Raw genomic sequence first — 13,332 nt, 5'->3', positions numbered from 1 at the left:
TGATAGCTTACAGACTGCAATAGCAGAAGGCAGCTTAAGAAGAGATTGTGTGTTTAAACTTCTGTAAACTGTTTTAGCTTTCACTTCCTATATTTTGCTTGTTATCCAACTTGTCTGTCTTTTAATTCATCATAATCATTTTCATATATATACTGGCCCTTAAAAACCATTGGTTGCTATGCATATTCATTGTTGTTTTAATAACTGAACTACAGTAGAGAATGTTTTTGTGCACATTATTGGAAGCTGTTTGAAACGAGTACTGTAGTTCAATATAGCAAATGTGGCCAAAATTACTGAATAGCTATATTGGATAGTTCCTAGCTCCAAAGACACTGTGTAAAAGCTACAGTCTTTAGCAGCAACTTTTTTATTGTTCTTGGTGGATTATATCTCCATAACTGACATATCCAAAGTTCATTGATCCTTGGAATGGAGCAGCAAACAGAACAGCTGTTAGGTTTCACATTTAAGTTGTTTCAAAAGGATGTAGCTTATTTATAATGCAGTTATTTGAAGCTTTCTTCTCTGGCAGGATGGAAGAGAGCTTTCATGTTGTTAGAGGACTGCAGAAATCTTTGTTCACAGGATCCTGCATATTTGACTGTCTGTGCTGAAATGCAGCATGGGTGGGGAAAGAAAAGCACATAGCTATATATGTAGCCTTGTGGTTTATGACAGGCATGTCTTAGTGCCATCAAAGAGCTACTGTAAACTGCTGCTCTGTCGGTTAAAAAATTAACTCGTTACTCATTGCTTATTAATGTTTTGCATATTCAAGATATAACAGTTCATTATTATTCAGCAGATAAAATAACCAGTCCCACTTTTCTCTCCCATATGAATTCTGTGTAATTTTCAAATATGGAAATATAATTTGTTGCCATATATGATTGATTATTTAGGCTCTTTTGCAAAGAAGTGTTTCAGTATCTGTTAAGCTTTAATTACATACTACCTTTCTGTCTTTCAAACAGTATTTAACATGGTATCTTCTAGAGAATATTTTTATGTGGAGACAGCTAGGGTCCCTGAACACAGCTAAATTACAGTTGTAAAGCAAAAGTTCTCAAACTTAGCTGAATAGCATTGCAAACCAGGTTTTAGCTGGTGGTACTAGCAGCTTCTGGGTGTTAAGACACAGTGAAAAGATGAGTTGCTTGGGCAGTCCTCACTTACTTGCATGGCTTCTTTTATTATTCCTCAGGCTTTAAGTGGCCCATTTGGCCTACTTTAGCTTTCAAATAGCAGTTTGTTGGAAACTTTAGTGGTTGAGCAAGTATGAGAAAAGAACTCATAGCCCAGTAGAAAGGTTACTGCTTTCTGTTTCCAATTAGAAAAACCCATACGATTAACCCAATTTTGTGGTTGGGAAGGTTCCTAATTGCCTACATTTCAATGTTCTATCTTGTCTAATGAGTCGGCTCCCTCTTGCAAAGAATATCTCTTACCACATTGAAGGTTCCATGTAGGCTAGTCAGGATATTAAAAAAACCAAACCAAAACCAAAAAAAACTCCAAATATACTCCAAACCCCTATATTATCAGTAATACGTAACAGAGCTAGTGCTGTGCTCAGTATATTAGTTCAGTACTTTTAACAATACTGTATTTATTACTGTACTTCAGAAAGTATAAAGCTAATGTAATACTTTGCCTGTAAATGCTTCTACTGTGCAATACAGTAGAATATTAAAAATTAACTCACTGACTTTACTGTTGCTTTTAAACAATTGAAGCTTGTCAGGCTGTCATATAAAGCCTCTAGATCCCTCATATGCTCACTTCTTGTGCTTTATAGTAGTGGCTTAGGCTTCACCCTGCAGTGTATTGCACTTTAGCAGCACCTTTGCAGTCATTCATCACAGCACCTATTATACATAGCTATCATCCTCTGGCACTCACCTAATTAAACAAAGACTGCAATTGTGCTGATGGAGCTTACAAAATCAAAATCTTAGTAATTTGGTTCCATGCCCATCCTTATTGGAATCAGCAATGTTGCAGTAGGGAATATTTGAATAGTAAGGTAATATTGATAGTTATCTCTGAATTAGGCCTGTTTGCGGGTTTTTACTCAGACCTGGCTCATGGCAGCTTAGCAGTATTTATAGACAGCAATACCTAACTAAAAATGTCCTTTTAATAAAAATCTTAAAATAATAATTAAAAAAAAAATTCTTTGCAGATCTCTAAGCAGTATCTGTGTTCCACGCAGTAATAATGGTGGTTGACTTTCTGTGAAGTAGAAAGATGGATAAATCAAGACTTTGAAATAATAGATGGTTAATTCGCATTTACTTTATTTAACCTCTCCACTACACAGATATTTCTTGCATATTTTTGTTAGCAGCATGCCATATTATTTAGTGAACATTGTTTTCATTTCATGGAAGCTCTGGTGGCTGTATTGTTTAGTGTACTGGCATGGTCCTAACAAACCACAGTAAGAATCAGCAAACATAAGATACAAGAAAGAAATTTTTTTGGCACTGAGGTCAGTTTGGTTTTAATTTTTGTTAATAGCACATTTAGACATTCAACTAATGCTGTATAATTTTTATGAACTAGTCCTGTTGTTGTAGCATTAGGAATGGTATACTGTTTGGTCATGAAGCAGTATACAAGTAGAAGGAGATAGCTGAGAACTAAGCTTTCAGCTTAGTGAAAAGGAAGCTGGGAATGCTCTAACTGCTTCTGTCCATCTTCCCCTTTAGGTAGGTTTCTATACTGGAAACAGTTGCAATTGTCAGCCTATTTGAATTCAGTTAAACGTCTTAAGTGGGAGATCTGTCCTACCTATCTTTATACATTCAGAATATGAATGTAAGGATGTGAGCTAATCATCTCATATTCCTCTTCTGGTCAATGAAGTGAAATAGGCATTTCCTGAGGGTTGTGTATTTGACCAAAATGGGATGAATCGCAGCCCTGACAGGGGGTTTCCTCCTGTCAGACTATTTTGAATAGCTAAAAAGATCCTTAGGCATTGTTAGCTTCCTCCGAATTGCTCTGAGTGGGTCTTTGGAAGTGTTTATTATCATCTAAGTAATTCCATTTGCCCTGCAGCCACCTGATCTTTAGATTGGATGGTGGGCAGGGAGTAGGACAACCCCCAGCTGCAGGTGGGTGAGGCTGTGTAGGGGAGCAGAACTGTCCTGCTCAGCAGATGGATGTAATTGGATGAGGTGATCATGGGAAAATGTATCCTTAAGCTCCTCACTTCAGTCCTCAGCATCGCACCCAAAGTACATGTGCCACAGATGGCAGGCTTACTGAATTTGTTTAATATGCAAGTGCTATATTTTGTATGCTCTAAGTAAGAGATTGAGTAGGTGAGCACCAGAAGAGAAGGTTCCTTTTCACCTTAATTTGGCTCTTGTGTTCTGGGTTTTGAAGCATCTGCATGTGTCTGGAGAGGTGGAGTGCACAGGCTGAAAGGAAGCTTGCAACTTGACTGGCAGATGCCCGAAAAAAACAAGGAGCCTGTGTGCAGTTGAGAATTGGACCAAAATTCAAGGCTTGGGAAATCAGAAGGGTCCTTTCTAGGAACCAGAACTGTTGGGGCAGGAAGGTGTAGCTGGAAAGAGAACAATGGAGGGGTTTGCCTCAACTCAGTCTCTGCAGTTTGTGGGTTTTGAAAGAAAAATGGGAAGAGCCACTCTGGAACCACACACTGCATTAAATGTGGTCTGTTGTTCAGCTCTGCCTTCCCCCTGAGCATGGGGGCTTTATTCTAGTTTGCTGCTTTCCTGGTTTTACTGAAGTGTTGTACTAATGTGGGGTTTCAGAGGCTTTGGGAGTGCTTTTTTTCAATACAGGGCTACTTCAAGCTAAAGTTTCTGTTGGTTTGTGGTCACATTCCCTCTCCTAGAACAGGAGGCCTGGACAGGGTTAGTTCTTGGCCTTTAGCATATTGTACCAAGTGTCCAAAACACCCACAGGTTTCTATCCTCCTTGAGAGCAATAACTAAAGTAACTGTTTTCCCCATGTATTTTTGTTAAAGGTATCTGATTTTTTTTTGTTAAAATCATTAAGAAAAATACCTGAAATTAAGAAAAATACCTGTGCTGTGTTTGATGTACAATTCTATAGTTTCTGGAACTGCAAGAGTTTACAGCTCATTTTATACTTTGCCCTTCCATAGAATATGTTGTTTAAGCTGTGCAAAGCATGTCATCCATATTAGGTAACAAGCTTTGCAACAGCTTTGTAAGGTTATACGTAAGGATCATTTCATTCACTATTGCATTAAGCTGAGGTCAGCCTTATTGCCATTTAAAATACCTGTCTTAAAGATGAACTCTCTTAATTGGGAAATTCAGGATGCTACTGTTACAGGTTTTAAAGATACTAGCCCTCCTGTCAAGTCCAAACAGCTGGGAGTCTGTGATCTTGGCACTGAATTTGTGTTTGTATCTATTCAATTTTTCTAGTTCTTTTGAGGACAAATTAGTGTCTCATTACTGAAAAGAGCAACTTGACACCTGGCTCCATTTATATTACAAATCTGGCCACCTGAGTATTATACATGTGATTTCTTGAGGGCACTGAACAGCAGCATCATTCAAAGTCACCCACAGCTGATGTTTCTATTCTTCATATAATAGAACTGTCAGCTGGAAGCCTTGTAAGTTCGGGAAGAGGGTTAACTGGAATAGTTAAAACTAGATGTAGATGGCAACGGACACTTCCATCATCCTCGAAAGCCTAACAGATCATTTTTCTCTGAGCAGTAAATGAATTAAGTATACCTCTGGAAGTTGGCAGGATCTGCTTAATGGCAAAAAAACACCAAAAAGGCCTCCATTGACTTTTCACAATTTTGTTAGCAAGTATTTGAATCAGATACCAAGTCTTACACTGTTTACTTCAGACACCTGTAAAGGTTGCTGTAACGACCCGAGTGAAAATTAGTCTCCTGCGTATGTTGCCCCTTGACTATCTCTTTGTTCTCATGGAGAAATCGTCTTTGATAGTGAGAATAATTTGGTCTCTCTTCTCATCCAGAAGCTTGGTTTTTGATCAGTAAACCAGTTTTGTCAATAGTTTTATGATGATGCACCAATCGGTTAGGAGAGCTGTAGAAAAAAATCAATATGGATATTTTTGGACAAAAGTAAAATACTTGCAAAAGAATTTCCGCTGGAGTATTTTTTGTTTGTTTGTTTCTTACCAGAGTTTAAAACCAAAATAATTTCAGCTTTTTAAATCAAAACATGGACTAAATGTTGGAAAGTATGGAGGAGAGTGTCCATGGAATAGGCAGTTGTGAAACTTATTCATGTAGAATTAAAGAATAATGTAGTTTGAAAAGGACCTATGGATGTCATCTAGTCTAGCTCCCCACTCAAATTTCCTGTATTTATGAAACGTAAACTATTGTACAGCCTGTACAGATTTGAACTGGTTTCCTATATGTGAAAGTTTGATTACTAATTTCTAGGGTCAATTTATTCTTTTTATGTCCAAACCATCCTTCTTATCCTCCATGACTCCATCTAATACCTCCTTCCTCAGTGACAGCGGGCGATACGACCATTTTGGCTGTTCTGTCTCCTGGCTTTCAGACTTGCTCTCTTCTGTTCTTGTTTTTGGAAACAGACTGTGGGTTTGAACAGTGTTTAGGATAGGGAACTGTCTTGACTTAGCACTATGTTTTTTTCGTGCTACAGTAATGCAAATAAGGGATAGATTGTTTGCAGAGGTTGGCTTGGTCATGAATCAATTATCTGCAAATTGACTATGTCTGAAAACATACTGTTAAGATGCATGTACTCCTATGGTTGGTCTTTGTAACAAAAAGCTGGGTTTATGTAACAAATGTGTTGTCTCCCTTTTGGCTTCTGCTTCCCTGGCAGATTGATTATGCAATTGGAAGCTCACTAATAATCATGTAAAATCACAAATATCAATACTGCTGCTGGTTTTACCTGCAGACAACTTAAAGGCTTGGCTCCATGTCTACAAGGAACACCACTGGGAATTTCCATCTAACAATTTGGCATCGAAAACACTGATGTGAAACCCCAAATGATTCCCAAGCTGGTCGTTCCAGTGACAAAAGCAACCAAGGTTGCTTTCTTTTTCCCCCTTTCAATTACTATGTGGTTTTAAAATATAAGCCGTTTACCTTGGCTGTAAGCGCAAAGAGCCTGGAAGAAGAAAAAACAGGCAAACCTTCCTGCTCCTGCCCCCTGCCCACCCCCCTCAGGAAAAAAAAAAAAAAAAGTTTGGTTGCTTTCTTAATTCATATTTATAGCCATAAGGAAATTGGGGGGTGGGGGGTGTGTGTGCTGGGAATGAAGTTTTTAAGTGATTTGAAGCATGAAATGTGAAATAATTGAGAACTTGAAATATTTTTTCATCTTTTCTAGTGAAAAGGTCCATTTTATTAGAGAGCTAATTGTGTATTTTCTGTCAATATAATTTTTGTTTAAAAAATACAGACTTGGAGGGGCGAAGCCCAATAAATTTTGTCAGAACTCTTCTGGTTTTGACACAAAATGAAATAGCTCACCAGGTCCAGGATAGATTGTAGCCAGAGGGAGAAAGAAATGCCAGCATGCTCAGTACTGCTGATATTAAGTACTGGCATTAACTTTGTCTGATTGAGGCTAAAAAGAGACACAAACCTGGTTACTTATTCTGGAAAAAAAAATTCCCAGTATGTTACTCACGTTTTACTTTTTTTTTTTTTTTTTTAAATACAAATATGTATTACTATAGGGATTCAGTCCTTATCATCTGTTTCACAGATTCATGCCTTTTCCATTGGAATTCTGGAAAATGAAGTGAAAAGTGAGCTACAGAAGTCTGTTATATTTTAAAAAAAAAAAAAAAGTTTTGGCTGTACCTTAGTGAGGAAAGGGAATCCTCTAAAAATGTCACGGTTTTGGTGAGGAGACTCAGAGATTCACTTTGAGCAGATTTCAGATATATTCTACAAGTAGATAGTAACTGAGGAATAATTCAGGAAATACTTCGGGGGAAAAAAGGAAGGTACACAAATCCCAAGCACAAGACACTGCTGGCAGAGGCAACTTTAGCTCTCTTACATTTAGTGTGAAATGCTGATGATCAGAGCTAACAACCTAATAATAATAATAATAGAATGTGAAGCTATGAATTGGCTGTATCTGGACCAAGCAGGGGGGTGGCGCACACAGTTATTTTGCCTAGCGCTGACAGAGGTTGCTGAGACTTGCGTGATGCTCTCGGGCACTGGCGGACCCACCGGCTTAGGTGTGAAGACAGTCTGTCTGTATGTGCTCACCGGTAGCAGCCCAGCTGTGCTGCCTCAAGCTCTACTGCTGGCTTAGTCCTGGCTTCACAGGTGCGATTCCACTTGGAATATGGACTGACCTTCTCTGTCATGTTGGAACTGAGTTCTTTTGTGTCTAAATAACTGTTTTTCAGGTTTTATGACCAAGCTAAGCATAACCTCTTATTATGTAATGATGCAACAAGAAATGATTCAGTAAGTAAACATATCTGTGATGGGGTGAAGTTCAAACTTGCTGTGGAGGGACTGTGAAAGATTAAAACATTGATAGAAGTGGATGAGTAAAACAAATAAAAATACAGGCTTGAACCCAGCATCATTAGTCTTTTCTTTCAACAAGGAAAAAAATCCAGGAAGCATGATAAACTCTTCTGGCCAAGGGCTCTGTCTTTAGTGTGAGTGGTACAACATTCACAATTCAAATAAAAGTGAAAAAATGAGAGAGGCTCACATTGGTCTCCCCAGAACACTTTAATTTGTCACTTTGAGATTATTGTGTTTATGACTTAAAACAAACATATTTAAGAAATCCCAGCAATTTAAAATGGATGTTGGCTATACTGTATTCCCAATTAAAATACAAGGAAATCCAGATCATATTTCTTCGTTGCTAGTTAAAGCAGCAAAATCATGATGCCCTGTTATAGTGACAACCCTGCATAGAATCTCTGTAACTTACAGATAATGCCATAGACTATCAGCAGAGCTTTTTGAAAGAAAACGTACTTAGAGTTTACCCCTTGTTTGTGCTGAAGTGCATTTCAGCACTGTGTTCTAGGTTTGTGAACATTTGGACACGAAGAGGCCATTCTAATCTATATACAGAGTGTGTGGGAGTGAACTGAGAAAGAAAATAAGAAAGGGGTCAGGTTAATATATTTAATGCATAATGCTAATCTCTCTGATATAAAAAGATAATGTGCAGATTGAATTCCCTTCTATCTGCATTTCCTTTCAAAGAGCAGATGTGAATTTTGACTCTTCTCACCACATTTCATTATTCTTCAAGTATGATGGACAAGAGATGATACTCATTTTTCCAAAGAGACCAGGGAGATAGAGTGGCTAGTTTGGTATTATTTGCTGATTCTTGTACGATGATATATCAGAGTTATAAGTAGAGTACCTTTGCTAATGAATTAGCTGCTCCAGCCTTTGTCCTTTGTCTCTTCTGTAGCTTTTGTAGGGATCAGAAGAACGTCTTTTTCTTGCTACTCTGGAAATTGTCTATTCTTATTGGTGGCATGTACAGATAGCCTCACAGTTTTGAAGTAAGTGTGCTGTGGCAGCCAGCAAGCAGCCCTGACTGCTGAACAGTGGAGTAAGATTTCGAAGAACAACTCCTTGGCTAATGGAGTTTCCTGCAGAGCCAGTCAGCCTTCGTTGCCTTGTCGGCTCCACTGGAAAGCTTCAGCCCCTCCATGCTCTGGCGGATTGAAACTTTGGGGCCAGCCAGTCTTTAGCAGCAAGGTCAGTTTGGAACTACTGACCCTGTTCATAGGGAAGCCCAAACAACAGCATGAGTGATTTTATAACAGCATTTTGTAATGCTAGTTAAATATAAGAAGGAGAGACATTGTTCATGAGGACATAGGAAGAATCTGATAAGCAGGTCAGGAAGAAGTCAAAGTTTTGAAGATTTGTATTTTTGCTGTCCAAAAGAGAAGCCTGCTTTCATGTAAGCCTTTTGAAATAGAATTAAGAAATCTCACAGGACATTTAAGTTCTATTCAGTTGGATAATTGTTTTGTACGATTTTTCTTCGATAAACTTACAAATGCAAGTCATTAAATTTGAGGTCTTAACATGAAGAAAAAAAATGTTTCTATATTTGATGGCACAAATGCTTATCACCCTCTCAACCCACCCAAACACTGTAGACACTGTAGAATTTTATGAAAAAAGCCCACCCAAACATATGGACACCATGTAATGACAGGCAAAATTTTGACCTCAAAAAGAATGCTAATTAATAATGTGTTAACTTTACAGATAAAACTAAAAAAATCACACTTTGGATCACGCTGTTGCCAGTCTGAAGTGTTAAAAATCATTATTGGCTTGAAGTGATGAGGGTTTTCTTTTTTAAACTAGCATCTGTTTTATTTGCTGTCTCTATGAAGGCATTTTAGAGGTTGCTCAAGCTTTACTTTCTAGCCTTGTGGAATGGAAATTTCACTTTAGTGTCTATAATAATTCATTATTGATCACATGAATGTCAGGATCAGAAATTTCAAAAGAAATTTTAACTACTGTGCAATTGCTTGGTTATTGGCAATGCTGAGATAACTGAAAGTAAAGAATTTAGCATAAACAAGAAAGGAGAGAAAACCTCAGATGTGTGTGTCACTCTTTTGAGAAATGTATTGTGGTATTTCTGTAGTGATACATCATGGTATGCTAATCTCTGTATTGTAGTGCCTTGCAAACAAAGTATTGTTTTTCACAGAATGAAATATTAGTATCTGAACTCAGTTTTACTGTTTGTTTCTATGTAGCTTCATGCTACAGTTAAAGGGCATTAAACTTGGGGTAGTGAGGAAATATGCTTGTGAAAATTCAATGTAAATTATTTTTTCCAGTATTTGTCCAATGAATAAATACTGCACAGAAAACACAAATGTAAGTTTCCAGATATGACCTTATTTTTGGTTGTTTAACCCTGGAAAGGAACCATTATTGCATCTGCTGAGATAACCAATAGTGGGACCCAGCCTGTTGTGCTGGCGCTTTGTTATTTTAAGTGTGCTAAGAGGCATAGTTACTGTAGATTCAAATCTGTTTGTGAGGTTCACCTTTTAATGATAAATCCTGTGGAAATTATCCTATCCCCTGTGGAAGTTTTAGTATTTTAGTGACATAAACAAACCTATGTTATTTCTTCAGATTGTGTGTTGTTGAATGCTGATTTGAGTAAACTTTTTTATAACAAGCTGTTTATGTATCTTTATAACCACTTGCTATTTCTTTCGTATGTGGCAAGAATATTTTCAGTGTAGTGTATTGACATTTCTTCACAGTCCAAAAGAATTGCTTTGAGAGGCATCTTTCATAAGAATCTTAAGCAAATGAAAAGATTGAGCACAAGCAAAGAAATGTATTAAGCTCCTTATTTTAATCCATCCTGAATCATTTAAATGTACGTATATTTGCATGTGAAAGCTGCTGTATTATCATTCCAGTAGAATTGTTGATATAAATAATGTCAGTCACTGTCTAACTTCTATTTTATTTTTAACTGGAGAAGCCTCTCTGGAGAAACACCAATTCCTATTTAATTGCCTTAGAATTTTACAGATGGAGATGAACCCATTAATGAATCACGCATTGCTGTGAACTGATATGATTGCTGAAATGCCAGATAGTCTAAAATTGCCATCTTAGAAAACAAAAGATAAAAAAGTTTACTGTTTTTCAAGAATAGTGGCTGTATATAAATAAAGAACTTCCTTGTTTGTGCTGAAAACCTTTAGTTGTTGGAGAATAATGACGACACTTCTGTACTATTGTGTTTACATGTGTGGTTATGTACTGTAACACGGCTTTTTCAGTTATAGGCTGCAATGATGGGGAAGCTGGTCCTGTTTTCAGACGTGTTAAAGAGGTGGTAGGACAGCCTTGCACAGAGAGATTAAGAGCTGTGGGTTTGCCACATTGAGCAAACAAGGGCATCCAAATGTTCTCAAGATACCAAGGAGATGCAGTGAAACTTCAGTTTGGACAGAAGAATGGGAGATTTCCAATGGACAGAGATTCATGAGTTGTTCCCAGAGGTGCTGCAGTTGAATGAGTGTTTAGAGACAGATATATAGAATGAGGAGAAAGGGAAGGGCTAAGGGCAGTACCTGGCTGGAAGGGGAACGAGAAACAATCTTCAAAGAACAATTTAAAGAGGGGAAAAATTTGGAAGCTTGAGAGTATCCCATTTTTACAGTATCCTATTCCCAAATATGGGAAATTGAGAGAATGCCATCTTCAGGTCTTCTTTTAAATCTCCATATACAATGTGCAGACCAGAAAATTAAAATCTCCTGCCTAATTGTTGTATAATTGCCTGTCAGATGTACAGAAGTGCTGTTATTTATTTTGTAGTGTTAGAACTTGCTGAAAATTATCAATGATAAAGAACTGGTTCTACTTACTTATCTTCTTTTCTGTAATCCATTTTGATTTCTTGATTTGCATGTGTAAGCAAAAATTGAACTCACCAACTCAAAGTTAGATGGAACTCTGGATTTAGTGTCTTTTCTTTTTTCGGGAAAATGTCAGGGAGAGGACAAGGATTGGCAGCTAATGACAAAGTAGAACTAGGCCTTTAGTCAGCATGCTCTCTTCACAGACACTAATGCTTTGAATGCATTTCAGACTTCTATGCTGAGGCCCTTAAGTACATCACAGAGGAGGAAATCAATCAGGCTTTGAGTTTTGAGGAACTTCTAGATGGAAATCTTACCTCAGATGACCAGGTTGCCACTTCAAAAGCTGGCATCTCCACAGCAGAGAAATCCATCAAAGGCCTAACAGTGAGAGGGGCAGCTGTACAAGCGCAGGCTGCTCTACTGAGGACTCTACATCTGAGCTAATATGTTGAAAAGAGAGAAGAAAGTCAACAGGAGGAAGGAACTCTTTAAAATCATTGTCCTAGAAAGATTTTTTTGTTTTGGTTTTTTTTTGGTCAGCTTTGTGCCGAATGTAAATGAGAGGATCCTTGGGTAAAGTTGCTCATCTTTTCCCTTTTCTAATGGATGTGAATGGATGGAATAAGAGTCCAAAATTGCTCCAAAAAACCTCTGCGCTCAGACTGAAACCTAGCATATAGCAAGTGACAAAAACGCATCAAATAAGATGCAAAATGGAAAGATTCCCTGTTTTAATTATATTAAATGATTGGGTAAGGGAAACAGAGGATCATCCTTGATCCAGGAAGAAATCGGGGAGTGTCTTAATGTCTCATTAGTGTGTGTTTGTGTCTGCTGCCAGCTTGAATTGATGAAGGACAGAGAAGCTTAGTTAGTTGACTTTTGCAGCTTACCAAAACTGCAATTACTATTTGATTGTTCTTATCTGTTCTACATAGGGGCGTAGCCAAGATAAAGTTTCCCTGTCCGGATGTGTGAGATGTCTTCAGGTCATGTTATAGCAGAGGGTCTGTGGTGCAAGGAACTGCCTTTTGATAGAACTCCAGTTTGGTGGGGTTTGGTTGCGACGGCCAGGTTGTAATAATCCTGGACTCCTAAAATTTGGTAGTCAATGTCATGCATTAAAAGAGAAGGCAACACAATTCTGCAGGAGCCTTCTACCAAGGTTTTACCGACACTCTTGTCCCCTTCCCCCTCCCAGCCAAGTGAATAAAATAGCTTGGCAGCTCTGTAACTGATGGTCTACTGTGCCAATATTTTATACCATGTTGTTCTTATAAACAGCTCACATTTTTGATAGTCAACCATGGGCCATATTGTCGCTAGATGTTCAGAAATCCCTGAAAACCGAATTACATTTCTCAGAGGCCAAAGTTTCTAGTTATTACAATGATTTCTGAAAGCCTAGTCAAATGCAACTGTCGTGTATGCATTAACTAGGCAATTAGACTTAGAAATATAATCCCTAAAAATACAGCTCTGGTTTTATTGATGGGGATAATTGGGAGAAACAGTTGTTCTGTCTGGAATTTTTTCCATGGGTATCTTACACTGAAGAAAGGATTTAAGACTCTGCAGATGGTAGAGTCACATCTTAAATCAACATGGACTACTTGAGGATTTTTTTCTTTAATTTGAAGAAATAAATCTTAGAAAAGGCACTGAGAATAAAATAGTACATTGATTTCCAGACTATCTGTATATGCTTACATTCCATCTTCTCCACTTCTGTATTTTTGTCTCTGTGGTCTTTAACTGTTTTTCTTCTTCATCTAGGAAGTTTTCTTTCAGCGTTTGCATGGTATTGTATTTATCAAAGAAGCACAAGTATCTACTGGCAAAATAACCCTTTATTTAGAATTATTTCAGCAAGTTCTTTTGGTAGAAACCTGTACGAAGCCAAGAAG

At 37.7% G+C, this 13,332-nt stretch overlaps 1 long non-coding RNA gene across 1 annotated transcript in view; it reads left to right on the top strand.

The window, feature by feature from the left end:
* The window catches only part of LOC148054769 (uncharacterized), a 68,426-nt gene that overhangs the window by 40,804 nt on the left and 14,290 nt on the right, over positions 1 to 13,332 (top strand). The window lies entirely within an intron of this gene.

Source organism: Nipponia nippon, unplaced genomic scaffold (assembly GCF_047370975.1).
Source record: "Nipponia nippon isolate SJK-2023a ecotype South Korea unplaced genomic scaffold, ASM4737097v1 scaffold_3, whole genome shotgun sequence".
NCBI classification, from domain to species: Eukaryota; Metazoa; Chordata; class Aves; order Pelecaniformes; family Threskiornithidae; genus Nipponia; species Nipponia nippon.
Note: the sequence above shows the minus strand (reverse complement) of the source record. Positions and strands in the feature narration are given on the sequence as shown.